The 14,432-nt window shown below is 38.9% G+C and overlaps 1 long non-coding RNA gene across 1 annotated transcript in view; it reads right to left on the bottom strand.

Annotated features, from left to right (window-relative positions):
* Positions 1-13,628, bottom strand: part of LOC127542573 (uncharacterized) — a 161,028-nt gene extending 147,400 nt beyond the window's left edge. Inside the window, exon 1 of the long non-coding RNA XR_007948722.1 lies at positions 13,469-13,628. This is a non-coding gene — a long non-coding RNA (uncharacterized LOC127542573). The remainder of the gene's footprint in view (positions 1-13,468) is intronic.
* Between the last annotated feature and the right edge of the window lie 804 nt (positions 13,629-14,432).

The following is a 14,432-nucleotide window of genomic DNA, read 5'->3' as shown; positions in this document are numbered from 1 at the left end:
ACAAGAGAACTGTTCAGTTCTGCACACATATATTTTATGTAGGATATACTGTAACCTATTCAACATGTAAAGGACTGCTTGCCATCTGGGGGAGGGGGTAGAGGGAGGGAGGGGAAAAATCAGAACAGAAGTGAATGCAAGGGATAATGCTGTAAAAAATTACCCTGGCATGGGTTCTGTCAATAAAAAGTTATTTAAAGAATTAAAAAATATATATATATATATATATTCACTGAGCTGAAGACACAACCATAATCCTATATATATATATATAATATATATATATATATATATAATATATATATATATATATATATATATATATATATATATATTCATTCATTCACTGAGCTGAAGACACAACCATAATCCCAACCCAGGGCTAGGCACATGACATTCAGTACAAATCTTGGGGACTGGTCCCTGGGGGCCTGGCAAAATGAAGCTTCGACACGGGGATTCTTAACCTTGGGTCCATGGACCCTGAAGGGGACAGATTTCAGGTGGTCAGTGAATTTGGATGGGGGAAAATTACATCTGTATTCCAATGTCAGTTATTTGCTTTGTAATCCTATGTATTTTATTTAATACATCTAAAAACACTATTCTGAAGAGGAGGACATGACACAAAAAAGTGAAGACCTTCTGCTCTATAAATTGTTTGCTCTGACATATACAAAGCAAACCCAGACTCATAGGCTATCCAAAAGTCTATGGGGTTAAAAGTTACTGAGGAATCAGATCTAGAATCAAGAATGACAAATTCTGGGTCCTCAGAGGCCATTTGGAGCAAAGCCCCCATTTTATGCAAGAGAAAATTGAGAACCCAAGAGATTAAGGGGCTCTCTTATTTGTTTTTTCTTGCCCTGATTATAGGTATCCTCTGCTCTTAGTGTACTCATTCTCCCTCATTGACCTGTTGGAAGTGCCTCCTAACTGATCTTACTACCTTCATGTCTACCTCTGCTCCATTGCCTACTTACTGTCATTCCTCCTTATCCACAGAAGAGACCATGTTCTCTGGCTTGAAGACTTTCAGAGGGCATTTACTCCCTATCCAATAGAGTATCAATTCCTTTCCCTGTTGTCCAAAGACCGCCACAATGTTACTCAACTTATAAGGGAGCCTCAGCATGTTGGGCACATACACTTTGGAGGATTTATTAAAATGCACATACAAGAGTTTCACAGGATGAGAAGGTGTTGGATGGACTATGTACAGTGGTAGTATACCTGTACCAATGAGGTCATAGGTTAACGATACATCAAAATCTCTCTCCCACTAACCATCTTCATGTAGGCTATGCTCTAGTCAAACTGATCCTCAAACACATCTTATGCCATATCTTTCAAGGAACACCAGCCTTGGAGTCAAACATCAAGGCACTGCTATTTGCTGTGTCTCCTTGAAAAAATTTTAAAATGTGTTTCCCTTTGCCACTCCTCAGTTTTCCTTAAAATGAGGAGGTTGACGTTAAGTTTTCTCTCCATCTAATTCTACGATCCTATAACCTATCTCTAAGTGCCTGCTGGTTCCTCACCCTCAACTGTATGGCACAATCCTACCCACCACGTAAGATTTCTCTCAAATACCCTTTTTCCATATAGGCTTCTCTAATGCCTAAGTAATATCACCTTCCTCTGAAGTGGGAAGTTACTTTATTTATGCTTCATAAGATTCCTATCATTCTGCCTTGATGTAAAGCTTTTGGTTTGCTCAGTCATCTCTCCTGCTAAATTATCACTCATAGTGAGGATATCTTTCATTTTCCTTTTAATCCTCTCCTAACACCATGGCCATTTAGTTGTATTTAACATTCTATGCATATGGAACGACTCATAAGAACTTTAAGCCTGGAAAAGGCTATGGGGATCATTCAGTCCAATACCCTTTATTTCTTCTGTTCAACAGACGATGTCATTCTTTGATAGTCAGAGGAGCTCGGTTCCAACCAAGGTTCCCTATCGATTTCTGTGTGACCTCAGTCAAGTCATTTTACTCACTTAATCAACCAGCTGTAGGGGGTGGACTCAAAGGCCTCCACCTTCCTTTCCAGCTCCAAATCAATAATCTTAAATAGCTACAGAACACCTTCTATGTATAAGATACCATTATACTTCCTGAGACTAAAGCAAAGGAATGACATAATCCTTTGTCCTCTATAAAATCTTAAGTTTAGAGGGGAGCATATGTACGAAGTAGGTGTGACTTACAAAAAAAAAAGTTTCATTGTGCGAAGAGCATCATTCTCCTGAGCTTCCCACTGCTGAGAGCCAAAAGACAGAAGTGAAAGAATTGGGAAGCTGTTCAAATTGCCTGTTCCTCATTCACATCATGGTTATTTCATAACTGACAAACTCAAGACTTCACTGTAGCTTTAAAACACAACTAGTGGACAAAACAGAGAAGGAAAGAAGAAATCTACTGATGATTCCTGTTTTTACTCCCTTTCTATTCTAACCCATTTCAATCTGTTAGTTCCAGACATCTGTGTCTATTATCAGCAGAAATGAAGATAAATGAGGCATCCTCAAGATCTTCTGGGTTTGAGTAGAAGTACTCAAATACAGCCAAATGTGGATGCAATTCACTCAAAATGCAGAAAGGCAAGAAGTTTATAATCACTTGCATTTCAGCTGTGGAAAACCCCCAATGTCAGGCTTGCTGATTTAGTTGTGCTACTTTACATGATTTCTGTGAAAAACAATTAACATGAAGACTCAGAAAGGCCTTGATCACAAAACTAGGTTCATGGATGGACAAGCAGCATGGGTTTAAGAGATTTAATAAAACTTTCCTTCTGATATCTAAAAAATTCAGCCTTATCACTTATCAGTCCAGATCTAGGCCTGAGGATGGTGGCAAATCCCTAAGGATATTGCATAAATCCCCCAGAGTGGCCTGGTCAGTTCTTTATACCCATAAGGAGAAGGGATTTGAAAAACGGCCAACACAGGCAAAATTTTATGAAAAGCCACAATACTAAAAAAAAAAATCAATAAGCTTTTCTTAATCATTTACTATGTGCTTGGTAGTATGCTACTTTAGGGAAAGATAGAAAGGCAAAATCAGTTTCTGCCCTCAAGGAACTTAAATTCAAATGTGGGAGACCAGATGTATACATAAAAGACAAAGTATAACGATAATTACTAAAGTAAAACTTATAATCTTGGAAAGTTAAAAATAGATGCAATGGGTCTGGGAAAAGCCCTCCCAAAGAAAGTGACACTTGAGCCTAGTTTTTAGAAAGCCAGAGATTCCAAGACGGAGAGGCAAGCTAGGGAATTATAGATGAGCAGGATAGTTAGTGCAAAGGAACGGGCATGGAAGCTGAAGCACTGTGTGTGCAGAACAGTGAATAAAATGATATGGCTGGACTGGAGAATGCGTAGAAGGAGCAATCTTTTTAAAGATTAGAAAAATTGGAAAGGCCCAAGCCATAAAACAGAGGGTTCATCTTTGATCTGAGAGGTAACTGGAAGCTTCTGGACTTGACTGAACAGAAACATGATATGGTCAGTTCATTTTTGGAAAATTACTGATGGACACATCAAGGATTAATTGTGGAGAGGAAGAGCCTTGAGGCAGGGCAACAACGGTCGGGGTGCGAATGGGAAAGCAAAGAGATAGTGAAGTCTATGCATAATATTGAGGAGGTAGAAACAACATTTGGCTACTGGTTTGATAGGTAGGGTGAGAGTGAAGAGTTGAGGATGACACTGTAGTTGGGAACATGGATCCTATGGTTGTGACTTTGACAGTCACAGGGGCCCATTTTGTGTTAGGGAAAGCAATAAATTCTTACAAGAATGTACACTTTTTTATTTTATTTTATTTTATTTTATTTTTACTTTTACTTTTATTTTATTTAATAATAACTTTGTATTGACAGAATCCATGCCAGGATAATATTTACACGACAAGAATGTACACTTAGACATTCGTACCTTCACTGCGGTTTCATGGAGAACTCATTGACTAGTAATGGGTATTTATATATAGCTAGAAGACTTATAAAGTTTTTTTTATATAAAAAGGGATTCATCTGGAAAACTTGCCCAACTCCAAGAATTTAGAGGGAAGTTCTTTGCAAGAAAACCATCTTTTCCTATGGAGGATGTGCATATGCCCATTCAACCTTGTTCAGAGAATGGAGGACATCTCCTTAAGTGGCTGGTGGAGTAGAAGTAGTTGGACAATCAAAAATAAATAAGGGTAATTAAAAGATAGAAATCACTGGGGAATGAGCTCTCCAATAGAGTATCCTAGGAATCTGTCCTTGGCCCTGAGCTCTTTACCATTTTTTTTAATCAATGACTTGTATGAAGGCACAGATGGCATGCTTGTCAAACTTGCAGATGGTAAAGATAGCAGGGATAGCTAAGATAGATCCCAAATGACACTGACAGGCTAAGATGATGGGCTGGATCTAATAACATAAAATTTAACATGGAAAAAGAAAATTCTGCGCTTCAGGATATGGGGTAGGGATGGGCTATGGAAATTTTAGTGGCGAGCCAGGTGAGGTAAGCTAGTAGCATAGGGGGAAGCCAATCAAACCAGTGAAATCCTAGGCTGCATAAAAGAGATCAGAAGACCAAGGACCAATATCTAGTGATATTGGTCCCCCCACCTTGATCATACAGAGCCCTTCTAAAAGGGCACGATAAGTTCTGACATCCATATTCAAGGAAGCACATTAAGCTGGACAATATCCAGAGAAAGGTAAGATGATGAAGGAAAAGATTGAAAGTGAAAGGGACTTATTTTTCTAAAGGAAACTGAGGTCTAGAGAGGCAGTAAAATATTGTAGACTTGGAGAAAAATGGAGACTAGTCTCCAGTGGACCTGGAGAAAGAGGGAAGAAATGGCTTCAAATCCCACTTTTGAGACTTATAGGTAATGGGATATTAGGTAAAGCCCTTCATTTCTCTGAGCCTTATTTTCCTCACCTGTAAAAGGGATCTCATAATATCACCCACAAGGTTTTTCTGGGGAATAAAAGATGTCTTTAGAATACTTTGCAAATCTCTAACTTAGTAGAACTTGATTGATATTCCTGATCACTGTTTTTATTAAGTTACCTTTCTCAAGATGGAATCCAGGCCCCCTGACTCTCAAGCCCTTTTTCATTTCACATACTCTCAGCCTCAAGGAGCCTGCAGACTATGGCCTATTTTCACTCAATTGAAGGGAATGGGCTTTTTAGGTAGAAGAAATGATTTTAAGAGAACTTAATTTTCTATAAACATTTGAAAAGTTGTCTCATGGAAGAGAGACTGTATATATATTCTGTTTGGTCTCAGATGGCAAAAATAGGAGGGAGGATGAGTTGCAGCAAGTTTATCTGCCTGTAGTTTCAATTTTTTGATGTCAACAAATTAACTTAACATTTTGAAACTACTTCCTCCTCCCAAAGTAGAATGAGCTGTCCCAACAGAAAACAGGTCTCATTTTATTTCAGGTAATCCCGCAAGGATCGATGAAACATTTTTGGTTTCTTGTGCAGACAGCAGCTGGAGATGAATCTGAGATGCCATGAGCTAAGAAGGTATTAGCAAATATGTAGCTTTCATGGAACCTGATAAAGGAAGCTTCACAGACTAGCTCCCCAGCGTGGTGATATATAACCTCAAGTCATGGGCTGACACATACTAAACTTCCTCTGGGAAAGATGAATGGGACGATCACTGGTTACCCTAGTACAACACTGGCAAGACAGTCTTTAAAAATTAAATTCTTAAGTAAGTCATATTTCTGCATCAATTATTTCCATGCCCCACTCTGCCCCACTCTTAGATTCTGTGACGCTACAGCAACAAAACTGGGATGGAAGCTTTCAGCTTCAAACTCATGAACAATTCCACTCCTTGTTACTACATAAATATGCTTCTTCATATTTCCTCTCTACAGGTGGAAACACAAGTGCATCTTGTTGGTGCATTTAGCAACAGCTCCTTCCTTCCTGTTCTCACCCTTCTGCTACATTGATTTCTCTACCATGTTGTTAGCAAGATACTTTAAAAAAAAAAACCATAGAATCGAATAATATTAGAGCTGGACAAAACCTCAAGGATCATCTACTCTGATGCCCTGATTCTACAAAGAGGGAAGCTGAGTCCCTGAGAAGCTAGAAGCCTTAAATAAAATAATAAAGTTCAAATTAGTAGAGTATAAGAGTTTTAAAAACATTTTTCTGCAGCATTTTTTGAAACAGATTTGCCTTCCCAATTAGGGTTTCCTCAAGGTACTAATTAACGAATGCTCCCACCCAGAATTAAAAAAAATTCTGGGACAAGCTCCCCAGGTCCTCTATAGTGGAAAGGGAGGATAGGGCTTGGAAATAATGGAAGATCTCTGTGTTATTCAGAAATGTCTATAGATAATTTACATTGTGACTCAGCCCTGTTAAGCAGCCCAACAATCAGTAATAGGGCTGAGACTAGAATTGAAGTCCCCCGAGTCCTATAGCAAGATTCTTTTAATACTATGTTAGCTCCTATACTGGACAACTTGGGGTCAGACAGCACCGTGGCCTTCCCTGGGGTTCTGAGGCAACATTACATGTCATACTCCTCTGGATACAGTCTTCCCCCCTCCCTCCCTCTCCTCATACCACCTTGTTACAGCCATTTTCTTAGGCTGTACTTCTACCACCATGGCACTATGAAAAGTTGCCTCTCCATATCTATCCAAATTTGGAAGTTTGCTTAGAAAACGGAGCAGGGGGGTTGAAGCCATTCACAGGATTCAGCACAAAGCAAAAAAAATTCACCCTAGTCATTGTCCTTCCTTACTTCCAGGGACAGTAGGGAAACAATTTACAGGGGAGGCCCATAGGCTAGTGAAGCAGCCTCAAGTTTTATTTGAACGACTCTTTTGCCTGACAGTTTAAAATTTCCCCAAGATAAAATTGAGTGAATATTGACCTTTGGCACTCTGTTCTAGGAAGATTTATTAGGGTAGTGATAAAGAGGAAAGTTCAAACCTTATCTGAAGAACTAGGTTTGTGTGAATTAATATCCTGTCATTGGGTTTATATTTTCTTTTTTATATATCTTTAATGAAAAATGTGCTTCCATTCATTTTGCCATATGCTGATGCCAGAAAAAATTCATCCCCATTTTGAGACCCTTAATTCAATTTACATGAGAAATACATAAGCAAGCATAAGAAACAGACTCTAGTTGGGGCTCCAGTGAACAGAAATAAGTTCAAGTCCATTTTGCATTCTAGTCAATGACAGGACTTTGATTCTCTTCCATCACCAATGAGGAATATTGTTTCCTGTTCTAGTCTGTCATGGACAACTTCGTCCTTGAATTTATGGAGGTAACATATATCCCAGTGGTGGTACAGTTGAGATGAATATCCAGAGTCAAGACAGAATAAACAGGGATTTCACAACCTGTAGAGCACATTTAATTCCATTCCATCCCCAACAAATTTTAACTCAAGGTCCCAATTTATTCACTGTCCCCATTTCATTCAGTGTGTATTCTATACATTCATTGGATTGTCATGTAAGGCAGAAGCTAGGGGATGAACTTTGGGGGAGGGGGGAGTGGAGGAACAACAAGATGACTGTGGCATGGGTTCTTGCCCTCATGAAGCCTCTAATGGAGTACAGGAATAAATAGATGACAGGATTGAGAACTGTAAGTAAAATGAGGCATTAAAGATGTATTCAAAGGAAATGAAGTTAACAAGTCCAACCATTTTATTTAACAAGTTCAAAGTTCCAAGGGTGAGGTGGGAAAGACTTCTAGGCATAGGAATTGGCCTGTGCAAATGCACAGAGGTAGGGTGAGGAATGGCACAGATGGAAACAACAACTGAAGTTCTAGGAGAACTCCAAAAGACAGGCAGATCTAGAAGGTTTTGAAATGCCCAAGAGAACAGTTTATATTGGATCTGAGTGATAATTGCAAGCCATTAGGATTTTTTTTTTAATCAGGAGGGTGCCATTGTCACATTTATGTTTTATAAATGAAGAAGAAAGAGACCACCAAAGGGGTTAAAGGTGACATCAGAAAGCAAACAGCAGACCACCAAAATAATCCAATTTTGCTATGCATGGGGAGGGATTTGACATTTGACAATGACTTTGATCCAGTAGTATCTCTACTGGGTCTGTATCCCAAAGAGGTCATATAAAGGAGGGAAAGGAACCCACAGGAGCAAAATGTTTGTGGCAGCCTTTTCTGTAGTGGCAAGGAACTAGGAACTGAGTGGATGTCCATCAATTGGAGAATGGCTGAATAAATTGTGCATATGAATGTTATGGAATATTACTGTTCTATAAAACAAAACAAAATACAATCAGCAGATGATTTTAGAAAGGCCTGGAGAGACTTACATGAACTGATACTACATGAAGTGAGTAGAACCAGGAGAATGTTGTACACAGCAACAAGAAGATTGTGTGATGATCATCTATAATGGACGTGGCTCTTTCCAACAATGAGGTGATTCAGGCCAGTTCCAACAGACTTGTGATGTAGAGAGCCATCTGTACCCAGAGAGAGGACTGTGGGAACTGAGTGGGGATCACAACAAAGTATTTCCACCTTTTTTGTTGTTGTTTGCTTGCATTTTGTTTTCTTCCTCGTTTTCTTTCATTTTTGATCTGATTTTTCTTGTGCAGCAGGATAATTGTAAAAATATGTTTAGAAGAATTGCACATATTTAACATATGTTTGCTATCTAGGGGAGAGGAAAGGGGGAAGGGAGGGAGAAAAATATAGAACAAGGTTTTGATATCACTCTGTCACCTAGTATCACTCTGCTTCAATCACACCACAGGTCACCGCCCCCTGACTTCTCAGGAAGGCAGAGAGCCCTTAGGGGAGATGGGGAGCTGAACCAGACATTGTTAGCAGATTCCCTCTGGGCTGAAGGATCTTATACCTCACCCAAAGTTCCCCCACTATCTCTGGCCCCTACAACTTAAGATATCTATAATCTTGATCTTATTTAACTCATTCCTCCTCTCCCTCCCCTCTCCCCCCCGGACCTCAGTTTTTCTATCTGTGTGGAAAATCTGGGGTGGCCAGATGATTCCTAATTTTCCTCCCCACTGGAAAATTCTCTTAATCATTATTAGTCCCTTTTTAAATCTAATTTTAAAAACATGCTAAGACTCCCATCTTCTCAGTTGAATCCTTCCAAGGAAGCTTCTAACTCTTTTGAAAAATATTAAATGAAATTTAAAAAGAAGGTATGCAAGTTCCAAGAAAAATGAAATGAACAAAGAAAAAATATGCAGAGTGAGGGATGCCTATCCAGACAACCAAGGACTAATTTGGCAGTTGCAAAGTATACTGACTTATCAAGAGTTCTCTATCCATGCACAAAACCCCCACGGATATACATTGGCAACAAGGGAGATCTTGAGTTAGGAAGATGCAGCGGTAATCCAGAAGCCAAGCAAAGGTCCAGTGTGTAAGCGATTGTAGGTTGCTCATGCACAAGGGTTTGAGGTGAACACGTGGGTCAGTTACCAGTCCAAGATTTCAAAAGCTGAGTGAACCTTCTAGGGCGAGAAACAGGGCAACAGGGCAAAAAATTGGGACATGATAAGGGGAAGGGGGTGAGAGCTTGCCTTATTTTTGTCATCTTTGACAACACTGTAATTATCAAAACAGGAAGGGGATCTGGAATTTCCTGGGCATACACAATTCTTGGCTTTGGTTCTATCTCTTACTATACCATGCTCCCTTCCTCTGTATAATAATAAATGAGGAGCATCAAAATTTGCCCCAACCTGAACTTGGCTCCAACCAGAATAGCGGGCCTCAATGAGTCATATTGGCTGGGTCGAAGAGCTGTCAACAGTGCAAGAAATTCACAAAGGATATGTCCTTTTGACACATGGGGACATTAATCTTCAGATCCATCATAGAGTGCCTAGAACAGAAACTATGGTATTCCCAACCTGCAGCAGAGAGGATTTAGAAAGCAGACGTTAACGGGGAAATGACTTCCTTGTGGCCTAAGCACAGATCCCAAGAAGGACATAAAAAGAAGACAGAGCTTAAATAAGCTGCACTTGAAGCTTCTTTCCTCCTCCTTCCTACCATAACAAAGAAGCAAAGCTCTCCTACTCTCCTCTGAATCTCTCCCCCTTTTCTTGGAACTCAAAAACACAAAAGGTAGTTTCATCTTATCCTTCCTCTTTCCTCTAGGACACAGAATCAGGGATTTTCACAGCTTTTTGTCTTCTTTGTGAGTAGTGATATGTTTAAATTAGTCCTACTTTACTACCAGATAGGAAGACAAAGCAGCGGTTGCCCTTTCTTCTGTCTATATTGCATTAGAGCCCTGGTTACGTGAAGTCTTTATTGGGACCAGCCACAGTATTGCTCTGGCAAAGTCTTCCATCTATGGGTTCTCCATGTTCAGGTCCATTCTTTCTGTTATTGCTGTGTGCATTGGGGAGGGAGGGTGCTCTAAGTTTATTACTTGAAATATTGTCTTGCTACTGTTATAAATATTGCTAATTCATGAAATAACTCTGCTTTAGAATTAGTTTTTCCCTCAGATTACCTAGTAAAGATAAACATATTGGTGCAAGACCAGCAGTCTAAGACTGTAAGTTAATATCTTCAATTCAGTACCTCATGCCTGTGGGTTCACACACAGCACTGAGGAACTGCGGGTATTAGAGTTTCTTTAGCCACACCACCACACTGTGGACTCAAGAAGCTAGCAGTCTATTAACATCTCAGATCTTTGTCACACAGATTTGTCTAACTTGCAGATCTCATAAGCATGTACCCCTCATCTTTAACTGGGCTATTTATAAACCAAAATGTGGGGATTTATACATATGTATACTTTAAATACACACACGTACATGTTTGAGCTTATTCTATATTGCCCAGCTTACAGATACTATCATCCAATATATTCTTTCTTCCAGCTCATATCATCGTCCTACTTGATAAAAGGTCCCCTTCCACTGCCTTGGTCCAAGTCAGTAAGTCAATGACCAAACTGATAAACTTCCCTCGCTTAGAGACACATCAGTGGATCAATGACAGGTAAGGTGGCATTAACCCATTATTGAAATTTCTTTAGGTTCAGTCATTCCAGCTCTTCTTAATCTAGCCAACTGAGTACCTAGCCAAGTTTCTCCATCTTGTCCTCAAGGACAGCATGAAAGAATCTGAAATGCTTTGCTAAAATTCAGTTATCTCTGAGTCTTATAACCCCACCACAAATGAAAATGAGGTTTGTCTCTCACAATCTGTCCTTCCATGAAACCTTGCAGATTCTTAAAAATCACAGTTTTCCTTTCTAAATGTTTATAAACTAGCATTGGAAAGAAATGCCTTAAATTAGGACAAATAAACAATATTAGAAAGCCTTGTATGTGAAGGTCATCTTTTTCTTGAGCCACTCATTCATTATGAAATGGAAATTTTTTGTTGAGACCAGCATAATGACCAAGACCAGGGCTTCCTCATACATTGGATGCTATCTCCTAGATAATCTTCTTAACAACCAAAAGACTGCAGCAGATATATAGAAACTGAAGAACGGCTTGGTGGCTAGATGGCAAATGAGCTATATAGGATTTTGGTGAAGCACTGGCCTTGTAGTCTCCTCTATTCTGAGGTCAACTAAGTCATGTTTACTCCCTTCTTCCTACTCCCTGTTCTGTCTTCTGCACAGACTCCAACTGCTTCTTTTCAAGGTTTCCTTTTCTCCCCGAGTTTATTTACTGTGTTCTTGGTCATGCTGTGCTTGCCAAGTTCCTAGTGATAACTCTAAGCAAGCTTCTTTGAATTGCGAATAATAGATCAATATTCTTCTTAGCATGCACAGTATCGAAAGGACTCTCACAACAGGAAGATGCAATCTCAAAGAAGACAGAAGTCCCCAAGTGTATCTATCTTTTCAAATGTAAAGCTTTTTAACATTAAATTGCAAAGCGCAGTAGCATGCTCTTTATAAGCAACATAAATCATTTTCTAATGCAGGAAGGCAACTAAAGGCTTCCATCCTTTTATTAATTTGAATAATGGTTCAAATCTAGTAGAACTTTAAATTTTTAAGTTCATAGAAAAAAATGAATTACTTTATTTAAAAATTTCAATTCATGGTATATTCACCTCCATCATCTATTTGTTGACTGTGTTCCACAAAATAAGTATTAAGTGATATTTTAGGGACTTATATCAGTATGGACAATGTGGCCATATCTTTTGAAAATGATGACTAATTCCCAATTAGCAATGGTGAGAGAACAAAAAAAATGGCTTGAAAAATCGAGGAAACATTAGATTTAGGTTTTTTAAAGACCTTTAAGATTATAGCCATTTAGACTCAGCCCTAATTATCAAACTCTATAAATTATTTCTTCAGTAGTATTAATGCCATACGTGTAACTACAAAACTTCCATATTTCCAAGTCAGTAATTTTATGTAGCAAAACAGGTGTATATATAGACCTGACTTAAAACATTTCTTGATTTATATTACAGATTAGAGCTGGAAGGGACTTTACAGACCACATATTCCAACATCCTCAGTGTTAGTAAACTAAGTAAGGAAACTTAATAAACTAAGACCCAGATTTAAAAAGGGACCTATTCAGTGTTAATCATAGCAGGACTGAAAATTAGACCTCAGGTCTTAAAGACTTCCCATCCAGGATTCTTTGTTCATTTCACTATACCACCTCACCTTACTATTGGCCTCCCTTCTTTTTTTCCTTTTCTTCTTTCTTTCTCTTTCCTTCTCTCTCTGCTATTCTTTCCTTCCTTCCTTCTTTTCCACCAAAAAATATCAATACCATTCTTCTTATAGGAATTAATATTAGTGGAAGTAGTATTATTATTATAGGAATAATATTTCTGATATTCCAAATTTGAATTGTTTCTGTCAACTTCAATACATGCAAAGGAAACTTATCTCATAGATATCGCATCCTACAACACCCAGTCATTCATTGCAATTTTTACCCCATCTCCTCTGGAGCATATTACATAGAAATTTGTCCTACAGAAGTTTGTCCTATTTAAGCATATAGGATGAGGATTTCTAACCTTTTTGTGGCCTAGATCCCTTTGGCAGCTTGAAGTAGTTTATGCACTCTTCTTAAAATTATGTTTTAGAAACTCATAAATAAAATAAATATTAATTTAGAGAAACTTCAAAATTAAGATTCATTTTTTTTCCAAAGCAAGTTTACAACCTCCCTGAATCTCTACAATCCCAACTTTAAGAAGCCCTAATATAAAGTAAGATTTCTGGGCAATCTATTTTAAGATAGCATAAGTGAATAGTGGATATACAACTTCAGTGGAGAGGCAAACCATTTTTAGTGGATAAGCATATAAAAGACAAAGGGTAACTCACATATGTTAATTCTCTGGCCACTTCATGCTTTCAATTGTTTAGTCTTAAGCATAACTAAGCATCCTAGGATCATAGATTTAGAGATGGAAGGGAACTCACAGTTTGAATCCAAGCCCACCACTTTACAGATGAGCAAGAGATCGTCACAGAGATCCAAGATGACACAACTTTTAAACATCCAAGAGGCAGAATCCAGGTCTTCCTCGCTCCAAGGCCAATGCTTTATCCATTTCAGTGAACTTCCTCTCAAATACTCTTTCAAAACAACGGGATCTACTGGGACCTAGCTGGGATAAAAGTGAGAGAAATCAGGAAATATTTGCCTGCGGTTATAGCCGTTGTTTAATGTTATATAGAGGTTGCTGCGACCAGCAAGCAAACTGAATTGCTCCATTCCCTTGGTGAGCCATACATAGCAAGGTGGAATAAGGCTGTGTCTGTGAAACTCTCATATCACTTGCATTTTTCTAATACAGCCAGATATCCAAGGTAGGAATAGCTGTTGGAATCTTTACAAACTGCTAACTCATTAGAGTTGATAGATTATTGATCTGATCTTACAAGAAGATGTTTTGGGCCAGAACCTGTAACAAGGTACTAAGTAGAACTAATTGATACAATGCTTGTGTTCACACTTTACTCATTGGAGTTCACAAGTATGGGAGATTCACAAAGTAAACTGTGTAACTTTGTGAATTCACACCTTCCTTGAAGCTCTTAGGGCCAGAGAGCACTCTGGGAGAAAACCCATAATCCCTTTCTCTCTCGTATCCCACAATTCCTCTCTCTCGTATATAAGATACAGACAGAGTCTCTCAGACAGAATTCAGCCAAATTACATGAAGAGAAGAGCGTCAAGTGAGAAGAAGCCATGAGTCGAGAGTTCAGCGGAAGATTGGGAAGGCTCTCTCAGAGGCACAACCAGATTCATCTTCATCTCACACCACTGTGGTGGCTGGGCTCCTGCACTTCCCCCACTGAGACCAAGCTGGTCTGAAAGACTCGCCAGAAAGCTAGCCGAGCCCCAAGTGAAGGAGACAAGAGATTCATTCCATCTTTGTGC

Source organism: Antechinus flavipes, chromosome X (assembly GCF_016432865.1).
Source record: "Antechinus flavipes isolate AdamAnt ecotype Samford, QLD, Australia chromosome X, AdamAnt_v2, whole genome shotgun sequence".
Taxonomy (NCBI): domain Eukaryota; kingdom Metazoa; phylum Chordata; class Mammalia; order Dasyuromorphia; family Dasyuridae; genus Antechinus; species Antechinus flavipes.
The sequence above is the reverse complement of the archived record's forward strand: the minus strand, read 5'-3'. Positions and strand labels throughout refer to the sequence as shown.